At 39.6% G+C, this 13,563-nt stretch overlaps 1 protein-coding gene across 4 annotated transcripts in view; it reads left to right on the top strand.

Moving 5' to 3' along the window:
- The window catches only part of PTH2R (parathyroid hormone 2 receptor), a 90,219-nt gene that overhangs the window by 1,487 nt on the left and 75,169 nt on the right, over positions 1-13,563 (top strand). Inside the window, exon 1 of one of the 4 annotated variants that reach the window (XM_054478422.2) lies at positions 8,061-8,725. The exons of the other annotated variants lie outside the window; for them this stretch is intronic. The gene's annotated coding sequence lies outside the window, so the exon portion shown is untranslated. Of the gene's footprint in view, positions 1-8,060; positions 8,726-13,563 lie in introns of those variants that run through there. 4 annotated transcript variants of the gene reach the window in all.

Raw genomic sequence — 13,563 nt, forward strand, 5'->3', positions numbered from 1 at the left:
ATAAATTTTGTTAATAAACTAAACAATTTGCGTGTCATACATTAACTAATAATATTAGCAATGGATAGCTGAAAGTAAGGTACACTTAAACCTGAAAAAATTCATCAAGTTACCAGAAGGAATATGAATGCATGGAAAAAAATTTGGTGATGAATTTCCATGATCTTTATAGAACTCTGGTAATCTCTACTATACTTCTTACATTTTTATCTCATAAGATATTTGGATAATATGCTTAAAAATGGCATCTTCTTGTATACAAGAGGCAACTGAACTCTAACCATTTATTTTATTTAGTGTTCTAGATTACTTTTTATAAGGAAATGGAGAGGTATTATTTAGTACAATAAGAAAAAAAAAGGCTTGGTGTGGTGGCTTATGCCTGTAATCCCAGAACTTTGGGAGACGGGAGGATCTCTTGAGCCCAGGAGTTCGGGGCTGCTCTGAGCTATGATCATGCCACTGCACTCCAGCCTGGCAACAAAGTGAGACCCTGTCTTGAAGGAAGGAAAGAAAGAAAAGAAAAGAAAGAAAGAGAAGAAAGGAAAGAGAGAGAGAGAGAGAGAGAGAGAAATAAATAATAAATAAATCACCATGGGATTGTGGGCAGAATATTTTCTTTTGCTTTCAATAAAACAATCAGGACACCGAATACTTTTTCTGTAACTTTAAACCAGGGTTTCCCAACCTTGGCATTGTTGACATTTTGGGACATATATAATAATTCTTTGTTTTGGTGAGGGTGGGTGTGTTGTCCTGTATATTGCAGGGTATTTAGCGCCACCCCGTCTCTTCTATCCACTAGATGCCAGTAGCACCCCTCCCCCTAACTGAGACAACCAAAAATGTCTCTAGATGTGGCTATACATACTTTGGAAGGCAAAATCACTCCTGGTTGAAAATCATTGCTTTACACGGATTTCCATTTATATCTATAGATTATGAATTGCATAAAAGGACAGTTTGTAGTATTATATTACGTTTGCCAAATTTTTGACATTTTAAACAAAATCTGGAGGTTAAATTCAAGTGATTTACATTGACAAACTGACACATTTTATGACCTTCAGTTTCTTCATCTTCAAAAGAGTCATATTGGTCTAAGATTCTTTTAATTCTATAAGTCTTGGTTTATTACTTTAGGTTACAGTCATTCTCTACTCTGAAATTCCATGAGTTAACCTGGAGTATAATAGAGACTAAATACATTCTGGGTATTATTTACTTCAAATATCAATTGCTGATATTATTAGCTGAAGTATGAGAGACAAGGTATTTATGAAAAATGAGCCTGGCTTTATTAATTTTTTTAGCATACCCAGTTAATGATGAATATATTGCTAGCTAACACAGATATTTCAAAAAAATTATAACATATTGATAGAAAACCAAAGGGAACTCACCCAGGCAGAATGAGCTTGTGTAGAGTAAATATTTAGTATTCAGTAAACATTGGATCACACCATAAAATAGATGATATAGACCAGTGCTCATCAATTGTTTTAAGGGTCTCTGTGGTTTCTGGTTGGTAAAGATATACTTTTGTCTCAATGCACAGTTCAAAACCCATGCATTCATACATCATTACAGAGCCCAGCAATGCATTTTCTATAGTCAGATTATCACATGGTAATGAGGACCACTATATAAACATGTTCAGTATTTTCTTTACTGTGTTAGTGGATCCTCCTGGTAAAAGACTGTGGGATGGAATTGGGGTGCCAGAGGTTTATTAGGGGAGGAGGTAATGCTTGTGAAAGTTGAAAGGGAGAGGGAGAAGGATTGGACAGGGGTAACCTCAGACTGGCAAGCAAATCTGACAAAATTTTGTCCAACTCAAAGGAGAACCCTGGGGGAAAGATTGCCCATCAGAGGAGTCCCATGCTGTGAAAAAATGACCAGGTCTTAGAATTCCTACTGTTGACCTTCCAGTATGAAGATTCAGAGCCTACTAGAAAATCAGAAATCTCTTTCTGGGTATGGAAAAATGGTAATCAGTAATGCTACTTGCCAAGTACCAAATACTGTGCTAAGTACTTGATTCTTTCATTTAATTATTACAGTAACTTTATGAGATGGGCACTGTAATTGTTCTCATTTTTATAAATGAGAAAATGGGGCTATCAGATGTTAGATAATATACTCAACTTACACAAGCAGCCATGATTTATACTCTGGCTTTTACCTCTGGGGCCCACCCCTCCTACTGGTACCCTCATTGTGGAGATCAGCTGGGCACTGCTTAGTGATATTATGTATACACATGTCCTCTGTCCCAGCAATCTTCGCCCCGAGTCTCTATCCCAGGGAATTTCTCACCCAGGTCTATAATGATCCTTGCAGTAATTCTGTGGTGTTAGAGAATTAGGGACAATCTGGGTGTTTATAATGGGGTATTGTGCAGCAATAAAAAGCAATGGCTTAAATGTGCACAAATCAGCATGGACAAGATCGTAAAAACAGGATAACATGTGACACAGAAACAATAGGATATACGATATGATATCATTTACATACATTAAAATATATGCACAAAAAACAGTAATATATATTTTATGAACATATTCAGATAAAAGATTGTGTGTGTGTGTGTGTGTGTGTCTCACATAAATGCTTGTATATGGGAGGTAGAGAAGTAGGAGTGGGGTATAGAGATAAACTGGGATAAATCAATAAATCAAGTAGGCCTACACTCTGCATCTCAATGCATGTGTTAATTGCAAATTGTGGTGATAATAAACAGAACTGTCAAAACTATTACTGGTGGAGTTAAGAATGAGGACAGCTGGGCGCAATGGCTCATGCCTGTAATCCCAGCACTTTGGGAGGCTGAGGCGGGCAGATCACTTGAGGTCAGGAGTTTGAGACCAGCCTGGCCGACATGGTGAAACACCGTCTCTACTAAAAATACAAAAATTAGCTGGGCATGGTGGCACACGCCTGTAGTTCCAGCTACTTGGGAGGTTCAGGTGGGAGGATCACTTGAACCCTGGAGGCAGAGGTTGCAGTGAGCTGAGATCATGCCAAGTCCTAGAATATAGGCAGATTCTCCAAAGTGGAAACTAGGGACTGTCTTTGGCAGAATGAAATGGAAACTCAACAGTTGATTATCTCTATACTGTGTTTATTGCCACAAACACTATTGTAGTTAAAGATAAGAGAATTGGTTTGTTCTCATTCTTTTCTGTTGACAACCAGGACTATTTCCATTTGTCTTCTAGTTATAAGGAAGTCTTAAATCCCTGACGAATGGGCTTCTTGGTGGCTGCATTAATTGTGAGTAGTCTCTTCAGCCCTGGTAGATCAGAAGCAGTGAGATGGAAGGGTCCCAGGTATGGCTCTTTCTTGCCAATGCACAGAGAGTAGGTTTCATATTCCCAGAACTTCTTCAATTCTTTGTGACAAAATAAAATATTTTCAACAGGCATTCATGCATCTCACTTATTTTCCTGTCTTGAACTTCAATTGGTTTTGTCATCTACTGGAACCCATCTTGTCCTTTCTTTCCCCTCTGTTTTGTTTTTTTCTCTTCTCTGGGTTATTCATTAAATTTTTAAACAGCCATGTGACTTTAGGCAGTTAATTTCATCTCTTGGTTGTCTCCACTGGCTCCACTGTAAAATAGGACTTACTCATAGAATAAGCATTATAGTGACATCTGCTTATAGAATGTGAGTCTTGAATTTAAAAATATACAAACAAAAAGCTTAAAGGTGCCTGATAACAAAAGATGTCAGCTCTTTCCTCTTCTTTTATTAGCAGATCAGTTAAGTTATTTTTAATGGAATGATTACTAGATTAAGATTATTTCTAAGCATTAGTGAGAACTCCTGAAGGCTTTTAAATGGGGTGTGTATGTGTGTGAGAATTTTGCGAGGCTATTTTCTCTTCCTTTTATTTCTTATGGCTTCTCCTTCAGAACCCATATTTTTTCTGATAGCAATTGAACATTTTCTTCATAACACTGATAGCTGTTATAATATTACATTTATTAATATAAGTACTTGATCAATATCTAACTTCCTCATTGCTTTTGCTCAAAATTTGTTTCCTTCTTGCTGATGGATATTACCACTTTACTTTTCCCAGTTGTTATTGTCTCCCAGGATCGCACAGCTGTGCTGCATGACAGATGTGTTGCCTAGAGGGAGTGACACTAGTTAGAAATGAATAGAACATTGGCCACTGTTGCTATTATGTGTAGATCTATAATTTGGCCTTCAGCCTGATTTTCTGTAATCTCAGATTCTCGTTGCCAATTGCTGGCAGGAAACAGTCTTCTTGATGATTTGTCATGTCCAAAAACAGGTCAACACTATTTCTAGAGTGATAATCATTGGCTGATTTCATTTCCCCATGAAATGAACTCCATCACTGAGTAGAGCTGCCATAGAATAGCCTTGAAAGGCAGAGGTAGTCCTGTGTGAGGACACTGTACTGGGAGATAGGACACCTGGCTGTAGTCCATGTTTTACTATAAATTAGCTGGGTGGCCACAGATAAGTGGCAAAATTCTGGGTCTCATTTTATCATGTCAGGAGTATAAGGTTTAGAGTTCCAGCATACCAGAGATTCATATTTTTTCAGGTTATCAACAGAGCTAGCTTTAAAAAGAGTGTTTTTACTATATACATATAACAGGGATCAAAAGCAGAAACTACCCACATTTCTATTTAGTCTTTGTCTATGTGCCTATTCAATTAATACATACTTTCAATTATGTCATAAATGAAATTTTATATATATTTTCACTTGACATTATACGATCCACTTTTTTTCCATTTTCCTATGACTGTTTTCCTGTCTGATGTACTCATTCTCTTTCTCTCTCACTACTGTCCCATCTCCTCTCAATCCCACTCAGATAATACTGTGTATCTTCCACCTCTTTCTCCATAATTTATTTGCTCATATAAAATATAAACACAGATGTAGTTATTTCATCTTTATTTGTTTAAAAAGTGACCACACACACACAGAATGTTTATAAACAATGTAAAAGACTGGCAATTTGAACTCATTAAATTATATTACAAATGACAGAGGGTCAGCACTTGAATCTTGAGAAAGTGGTCCTCCTTTCATCTTGGAGTATTATTATCATGGTATGTGCTCCCCATGTGGTGCCACTCTAGCAATTTCAGACACAGCTACATAGAAGTCATGATTACAGAAACTCCAAGAGCCAACCTTACCAGAGACAGCATTTGACACTATCAAGTGTCACTGATGTACAGAAAGAAAAATTTGGCTTTAAGGAATGAAAGTGTAAAAATGATTCAGTGCTCAGGAACTATAAAGTGAGTTACTTCAAAATGGAATTTGAGCTCTGTTATGATTTCAATAGTGCAAGAACTACACTTAATTATTCCTGCATTAACCATTATTTTTATATTTTTGAACATTTTTAACATATGGAATGTAAAATATTGACTAAATGGGACATGTATTATTTTTACATTCTTGAAGTTTTCTATGTGTTGCTGAAAACCATTTATTTATCTGTATTACCTAATTAGCCACCTTGAATAATGTCACAACTAAAAGTGTAAGGGTTGAAGAAGGAAGAAAGAAACACAAAAAGTGGCTCAACACTCAAAGACAGGTTTATTTTGGAGAATAAACCTGAGATGGGTTTCTGGCCAGTTTTGGTCAGGAGCATGCTCTCTTACAGACTAAGAGTATTTAAGGGTTCAGGGTGGGAGAGCTTATCACAGGCTTGGACTGCTTCTGAACCTCTTTGTCTTGCTTATCTGGGAGGGAAGGCTTTTGTGTTTGTTCCCATACATCTTCCTGCAGCTGCAGGCATGTCCCCCAAGTCTGCTTTTAGCTTCCCTATCTTAGTGCACCTAATGGGAAAGGAATATGCTTACTATGGCCCACTGTTTTACTGGGGCTCATTGTATGAGTGTGAAGTTTGGTGGTTACTCAAGAGACTTTCCCCCTCCTTCTGTGCCCGAGCTGTCTTATCTTTGTTTTACTGTCTGCTCTTTCTGGTTGCTTGTTTAGAAGAGAAGTGATTTCCTTGAAATGCTTGAGGTTAGAAAGGGAGCTAGAACTTAAAATGGTGGTGTTTGTCCAAGATGACAGTGCTCCTGCTCTGTTAAAAGCAACTAAAAGTGGAGGTAACATTCACTCCATAGCCCATTTAATATATCTGGTGACAATAGTAGTTAATGATATTTTTGTATTCAGTCTTGTCCATGTATAGATATAATATATCCTACATGGTTACATTCCTTATAGTATTCCCCCAAGTTCAATAAAAGCAATAACCATTGTACTATTTCTTTTTCTGATTATCTTTTGAGTCCTTTGTCAGCTAATGAGGATAGTGAATTTTTTTTCAGTTTTTTTTTCTATTAGAATATCTATTAGAATAAGTAATTTTGGGTTGATATATCCTCAGTTCTCAAACTTTATTCCAAAATTTTTATCCACTATAACAAAAATGGACGAACTATGGTCTGTTATCCAAATTCATTCCATCATCTGTTTTTCTATGCCTCATAAGCTAAGAATGATTTTTACATTTTTAAGTCATTGAATAAAAATCAGAAGAAGGATGGAGGTTAACATTAAGAGTGAAGTCATGTTGATAGCTTGCACTCTTGATAGGTGAGTGGCACTTTAGCTCTGTGGTCTTCCTTTTCAAAACATATTGGCCCAGTTCCATGATGAGAAAACCATAAAAAAAAAACCCCAACTGTGGGACAAAATGTCTGACTAGTGTTCCTCAAAACTATTAAGATAATTAAAAATGAGGAAAGCCTGAGAAACTATCACAACCTAGAAGAACCTAAGGAGACACGACAACTAAACGTGATGTGGTGTCTTGATGAGACCCCAGAACAGACAAAGGACATTAGGTAAAAACTAAGAAAATCTGAATAAAGTATCGACTTAGTGAATAACAATAGATCAATATTGATTCATTAATTATGACAAATATACCTACTAATATAAGATTTTAATAAGGGGAAACAGTGTTTATGGGAACTGTACTATCATATAACTAAATTTTTTTCTGTAAATCTAAAACTACTCTAACATTTAAAACATTTAAAAGGAGATTTTATTGTATTTTAAAAGGATAATATCTTGTAGATGTGAAGATTAAATAAAATTAAAATTTCAGTGTTCATAAAATTTTATTTGAACACAGCCACATTCATTCACCTACTACCGCTTCACATGGCTGTTTGGTGTGTTCTGAATTGCAGTGACTCAGTCATAACTTGACACATTTCAAGTGCTACATGTATTGCTCTACATTTTCACTTCACTTTTTTCACTACCAGGGAGAACCCATCATGTCAAAATAAGAAGAGAAAAATGGATTAAATATTCTTCTTCTAAAGGCACAGTGTATGTGGATTTTTCTTGCTATCAAATAAAATGGAAAAGCATTGTGTTTATTATTCAGTGACACCACAGCTGTGCTAATAGAATACAATATATGTTGACATTCCCAGATTAAGCAATCATTACAATATTCCCAGCTGATAGCACAGCATTCAGTCAGAAGAAATTAGAAAACTTAAGATGAGATATCTCATCACATAACTTCTTTTAAAAAATGAGGCTGCAATAAAAGTAAAGTTCAAAGTAAGGTTCTCATTTGTTAGCTAAGCGAGGAAAGCCATTTACCAATGGTGAACTAATAAATGGGTTAAATCATGTTTGATTGTAGCAGGCATGAAATGTGTCTAGAGAAAATAACTAGTTTAAAACTACTTACCTTTTGAAAAGAATAGAGTTGAGGATGTTGTAGCAACATCAATAATCAATTAAAAAACAAAGCAAATGATTTTAAGGGGTTTTCCTTGGCCCTTGATGAGTAATATCGGTAACAAATGTTACCGATATTAATCAGTTGTTTATTTGAGGAGTCAAGGCTGAGTTTGGTTTACTGAAGCGTTTGCCTTGAAAAATAGTCTGTGTGGGAGAACATTTTCAAAGAATTTGAGAAAATGACTAATTTAGTTCAACCTGAAATGGAGTGTGCTAAGATGTGTTAAAAATGATGGTGTTAAACCTTTGTGTGGAAGACCAATCAAAAGCTCATGAAAATATAAAGCATTTAAAATCAGTGGTTATTTATTGTATTATTTATCTGCAAGCACTTTGTAGGAAATATTTGAATATATCATGTGTTATTGAACCAATAATGTCAATGGCCAACTTTGTTCACCCTTACGAATTTAATTATCATCAGTTCTTTAAATTTTTGTCAGAAATAGAAGCCGCATTCTTTGACTTGCCCTACTATGGCTTAGCCATGATAAAGCTTACTGTGATTTTTCTGAGCTCAGGGCTAAAATGTTGAAATTAGGTGAACTACTTTTTCAAGCTATCTGCCGTTCTGTATGTGATGGTTAATACTGAGGGTCAACTTGATTGGATTGAAGTATACAAAGTATTGATCCTGTGTGTGTCTGTGAGGGTATTTCCCAAGGAGATTAACATTTGAGTCAGTGGGCTGGGACAGGCAGACCCACCCTTAAGCTGCGTGGTCACAATCAGCTGCCAGCATGGCTAGAATATAAACAGGTAGAAAAATGTGAAAAGAGAGACTGGCCTAGCCTCCCAGCCTACATCTTTCTCCCATGCTGGTTGCTTCCTGCCCTTGAACACTGGACTCCAAGTTCTTCAGTTTTGGAACTCGGACTGGCTCTCCTTGCTCTTCAGCCTGCAGATGGCCTATTGTGGAACCTTGTGATTGGTGAGTTAATACTTAATAAACTCCCTTTTATATATATATATCTATTCCATTAGTTCTGTCCCTCTAGAGAACCCTGACTAATGCAATGTACCTCTCAATGAAGATTGGAAAAGAAAGAAGGGATGAAGAAAAAAAGAGTTTAGTTTTAGGTCTAACAGGAGTCTCTTGATCTTTGGTACTTTTTTTTTTTCTTTTTTAGAAGGGGTTTATAATTCAGTAGTGATGGATGAATCTCGTATTAGTTTCAGGAAATTTGTTAAAGCTGCCAAAATGTCCTTCCTAGATTTCATTATTTATCTCTTGAAATGCATTAAGGATCCATTTTACATACATTGTAAAATTAGTCTTTTTTGCTATAATCCTGGAAGCCGAGTAACTAGGCTTGTGTATAAAGAAAGAAGAGAGAGAAAATTTCTATGCCAAAATTTGTAACTGGGGTGTAGCTAGATGTTTTTTCTCTTGGAGGCAATCTAGTTCATTTGCAAGAAATGGTGTTGAAAAGACATGGATTTATTTATTTGAAAAATTCCAGGTCTGTTTGTTACAATAAAGCTGGTCATAAAAACACAAGTACTTGTTAAGAGAGAAGTACTGATACAAGTACTTGTTAAGAGAAAAGTACTGACACAAGTACTTGTTAAGAGAGAAGTACTGTTCAAAGGTGGGAATCTTTTTTTTTTTTTTTTTTTTTGAGATGGTGTCTCACCCTCTCGCCCAGGCTGGAGTACAATGGCACAATCTCAGTTCACTGCAACCTCCTCCTGGGTTAAAGCGATTCTCCTGCCTCAGCCTCCCGAGTAGCTGGGATTACAGGCACATGCCACCATGCCCGGCTACAAAGGTGGGAATCTATGGTCTAACAGGAGGAGAACGTCGTTAGAATAAGCTGGATAAAATAAGAAAATCTACATAGAAAATCCAGGAGTAACTGTGCAAGTCAACCATATCTTGAGGGGAGAAAGAAAGGCAAAATATCACAGAAGTAGATCAGTCTTGCTTATCATTGCAAAACATGAAAAATCAATTTTAACTATGTTAAAATACAAATACCTTATGAGCAATTTTGGCTTTATTCTGTTGATTCTGTTATTTGCAGATGTTAGTGGTGCTTTTATAAGAAAGCCATGAGAATTTACTAGAAACTATTAAAACTAAAAAGAGTTCAGTAATGTCACCAAGAATGACATTAAAAATAGGAAATAAAACAGCTTTGTTATGTGTAAAAAAGCTACCACTTAGCATAATAAAAATATCCTATTAGTAATAGTGATCAAAAATAAAATAACTAGAAATGAATAGAAGAATTATGCTGAACCTATATGACAAAAAAAGCTTTACTAAGGCTTAACAATATAAACATTAAATAAATGAAGAAATATACCATATACTTATCAAAGGACGATAAAGGGAATATCTCATATTTTCAGGAGCCTATATAAGTTGTGAGGGACTACCTAATGCATGATTTCTTTTGCACTCAATTTTTTTTTTAAGGAGGAAGAATTTTAGCAAATTTTATTAGTGAGTATAAATGAAAAAATCAAAAGCAAAATAATAGCAAACCAACTCCAACAATGTATGAGAATGATAATATACCACAAATATCATTCCAGCAAATACAGAAAAAAAATTGATAAACTTTAACACCCATCCATGAAAGAAATTCTTAATAATATAAGCATAAAAGGGAATATTTACTTTGAAAAAAGGTACTTAGAAAATATTATCATAAACATTATACTAAATGAGATAGTTAGAAATATTCCACTTAAAGGGAGAAATAAGATAAAAAATTTCATAGTTTTCTGATTTATCTTTGTTTGAGTTTTGTTTTACAAAAGTGTATCTGTATATTTTCCCTCTTTTTTTGCACAAAAGGTAGCATTCAATTTATACTCTGCATTTTGTTTTTCTTACTTCACAATACATCCTGGAAATCATGTTAGTTCATAGAGTTTTCTCACTCTTTTTTATAGCTTCATAATAGCCTATTTTATAGAATTACCAAATGTGTGGGCATTTAGTTTGTTTCTATCTAATATTTTACATGTATAAATAATACTACACTGTATAGTCTTTATGTATTTTCATATTGTTGAAGCTATAACTTAAATGTAAATCCCTAAAAGTGAAGTCAATCCTTTGGGTATATACCCAGTAATGGGATTGCTGAGTCAAATGGTATTTCTAGTTCTAGATCCCTGAGGAATCGCCATACTGACTTCCACAATGGTTGAACTAGTTTACAGTCCCACCAACAGTGTAAAAGTGTTCCTATTTCTCTATATCCTCTCCAGCACCTGTTGTTTCCTGACTTTTTAATGATCGCCATTCTAACTGGTGTGAGATGGTATCTCATTGTGGTTTTGATTTGCATTTCTCCGATGGCAAGTGATGCTGAGCATTTTTTCATGTGTTTTTTTGCTGCATAAATGTCTTCTTTTGAGAAGTGTCTGTTCACATCCTTCGCCCACTTTTTGATGGGGTTGTTTGTTTTTTTCTTGTAAATTTGTTTGAGTTCATTGTAGTTTCTGGGTATTAGCCCTTTGTCAGATGAGTAGGTTGCAAAAATTTTCTACCATTCTGTAGGTTGCCTGTTCACTCTGATGGTAGTTTCTTTTGCTGTGCAGAAGCTCTTTAGTTTAATTAGATCCCATTTGTCAATTTTGGCTTTTGTTGCCATTGCTTTTGGTGTTTTAGACATGAAGTCCTTGCCCATGCCTATGTCGTAAATGGTATTGCCTAGGTTTTCTTCTAGGGTTTTTATGGTTTTAGGTCTAACATTTAAGTGTTTAATCCATCTTGAATTAATTTTTGTATAAGGTGTAAGGAAGGGATCCAGTTTCAGCTTTCTACATATGGCTAGCCAGTTTTCCCAGCACCATTTATTAAACAGAGAATCCTTTCCCCGTTGCCTGTTTTTAAAATCATGCTGCTATAAAGATACATGCACATGTATGTTTATTGCAGCACTATTCACAATAGCAAGGACTTGGAACCAACCCAAATGTCCAACAATGATAGACTGGATTAAGAAAATGTGGCACATATACACCATGGAATACTATACAGCCATAAAAAAGGATGAGTTCATGTTCTTTGTAGGGACATGGATGAAGCTGGAAACCATCGTTCTCAGCAAACTATCGCAAGGACAAAAAACCAAACACCACTCCCTCTCCCTCTCCCTCTCCCTCTCCCTCTCCCTCTCCCTCTCCCTCTCCCCTTTCTTCGGTCTCCCTCTCCTTCTTTTTTCGGTCTCCCGCTGTTACCGAAGCTGGACTGTACTGCCATGATCCGGCTCGCTGCAACCTCCCTGCCTCGGGCTCCGGTGACTCTCCTGCCTCGGCCTGCCGAGTGCCTGGGATTGCAGGCGCACGCCGCCACGCCTGAATGGTTTTTGTATTTTTGGTGGAGACGGGGTTTCGCCGTGTTGACCGGGCTGGTCTCCAGCTCCTGGCCTCGAGTGATCTGCCCGCCTCGGCCTCCCGAGGTGCTGGGATTGCAGACGGAGTCTCGCTAACTCAATGCTCAATGGTGCTCAGGCTGGAGTGCAGTGGTGTGATCTCGGCTTGCTGCAACCTCCACCTACCAGCCTCCTGCCTTGGCCTCTTAAAGTGCTAAGATTACAGCCTCTGCCCCGCCGCCACCCCGTCTAGAAAGTGAGGAGCATCTCTGCCTGGCCGCCCATCGTCTGGGATGTGAGGAACCCCTCTGCCCGGCCGCCCTATCTGGGAAGTGAGGAGCGCCTCTGCCCGGCCGCCCATCGTCTGGGATGTGAGGAGCGCCTCTGCCCGGCTGCCACCCCGTCTGGGAGGAAGGGAGGAGCGCCTCTGCCCGGCTGCCCCGTCTGGGAGATGAGGAGCACCTCTGCCCGGCCGCCCCGTCTGGGAGGTGAGGAGCGCCTCTGCCTGGCCACCCCTTCTGGGAGGTGAGGAGCGCCTCTGCCCGGCCGCCACCCCGTCTGGGAGGAAGTGAGGAGCGCCTCTGCCCGGCCGCCCCGTCTGGGAGGTGAGGAGTGCCTCTGCCCGGCCGCCACCCCGTCTGGGAGGAAGTGAGGAGCGCCTCTGCCCGGCTGCCCCGTCTGGGAGATGAGGAGCACCTCTGCCCGGCCGCCCCGTCTGGGAGGTGAGGAGCGCCTCTGCCTGGCCGCCACCCCGTCTGGGAGGAAGTGAGGAGGGCCTCTGCCCGGTTGCCCCATCGGGGAGGTGAGGAGCGCCTCTGCCTGGCCGCCACCCTGTCTGGGAAGTGAGGAGCGCCTCTGCCCGGCTGCCACCCCATATGGGAAGTGAGGAGCGCCTCTGCCCAGCCGCCCCTTCTGGGAGGTGAGGAGCGCCTCTGCCCGGCCGCCCCGTCTGGGAGGTGAGGAGCGCCTCTGCCCGGCCGCCCCGTCTGGGAGGTGAGGAGCGCCTCTGCCTGGCCGCCACCCCGTCTGGGAGGAAGTGAGGAGCACCTCTGCCCAGCTGCCCCATCTGGGAAGTGAGGAGCGCCTCTGCCTGGCTGCCACTCCCTATGGGAAGTGAGGAGCGCCTCTGCCCGGCCGCCCACTCTGGGAAGTGAGGAGCGCCTCTGCCTGGCCGCCCACTCTGGGAGGTGAGGAGCGCCTCTGCCTGGCCACTCCGTCTGGGAAGGGAGGAGCGCCTCTGCCCGGCCACCCCGTCTGGGAGGTGAGGAGCGCCTCTGCCCGGCCGCCACCCCGTCTGGGAGGAAGTGAGGAGCACCTCTGCCCGGCCGCCCCGTCTGGGAAGTGAGGAGCGCCTCTGCCCGGCCGCCACCCCATCTGGGAGGAAGTGAGGAGCGCCTCTGCCCGGCTGCCCCATCTGGGAAGTGAGGAGCGC

Source organism: Pongo pygmaeus, chromosome 11 (genome assembly GCF_028885625.2).
Source record: "Pongo pygmaeus isolate AG05252 chromosome 11, NHGRI_mPonPyg2-v2.0_pri, whole genome shotgun sequence".
Taxonomy (NCBI): domain Eukaryota; kingdom Metazoa; phylum Chordata; class Mammalia; order Primates; family Hominidae; genus Pongo; species Pongo pygmaeus.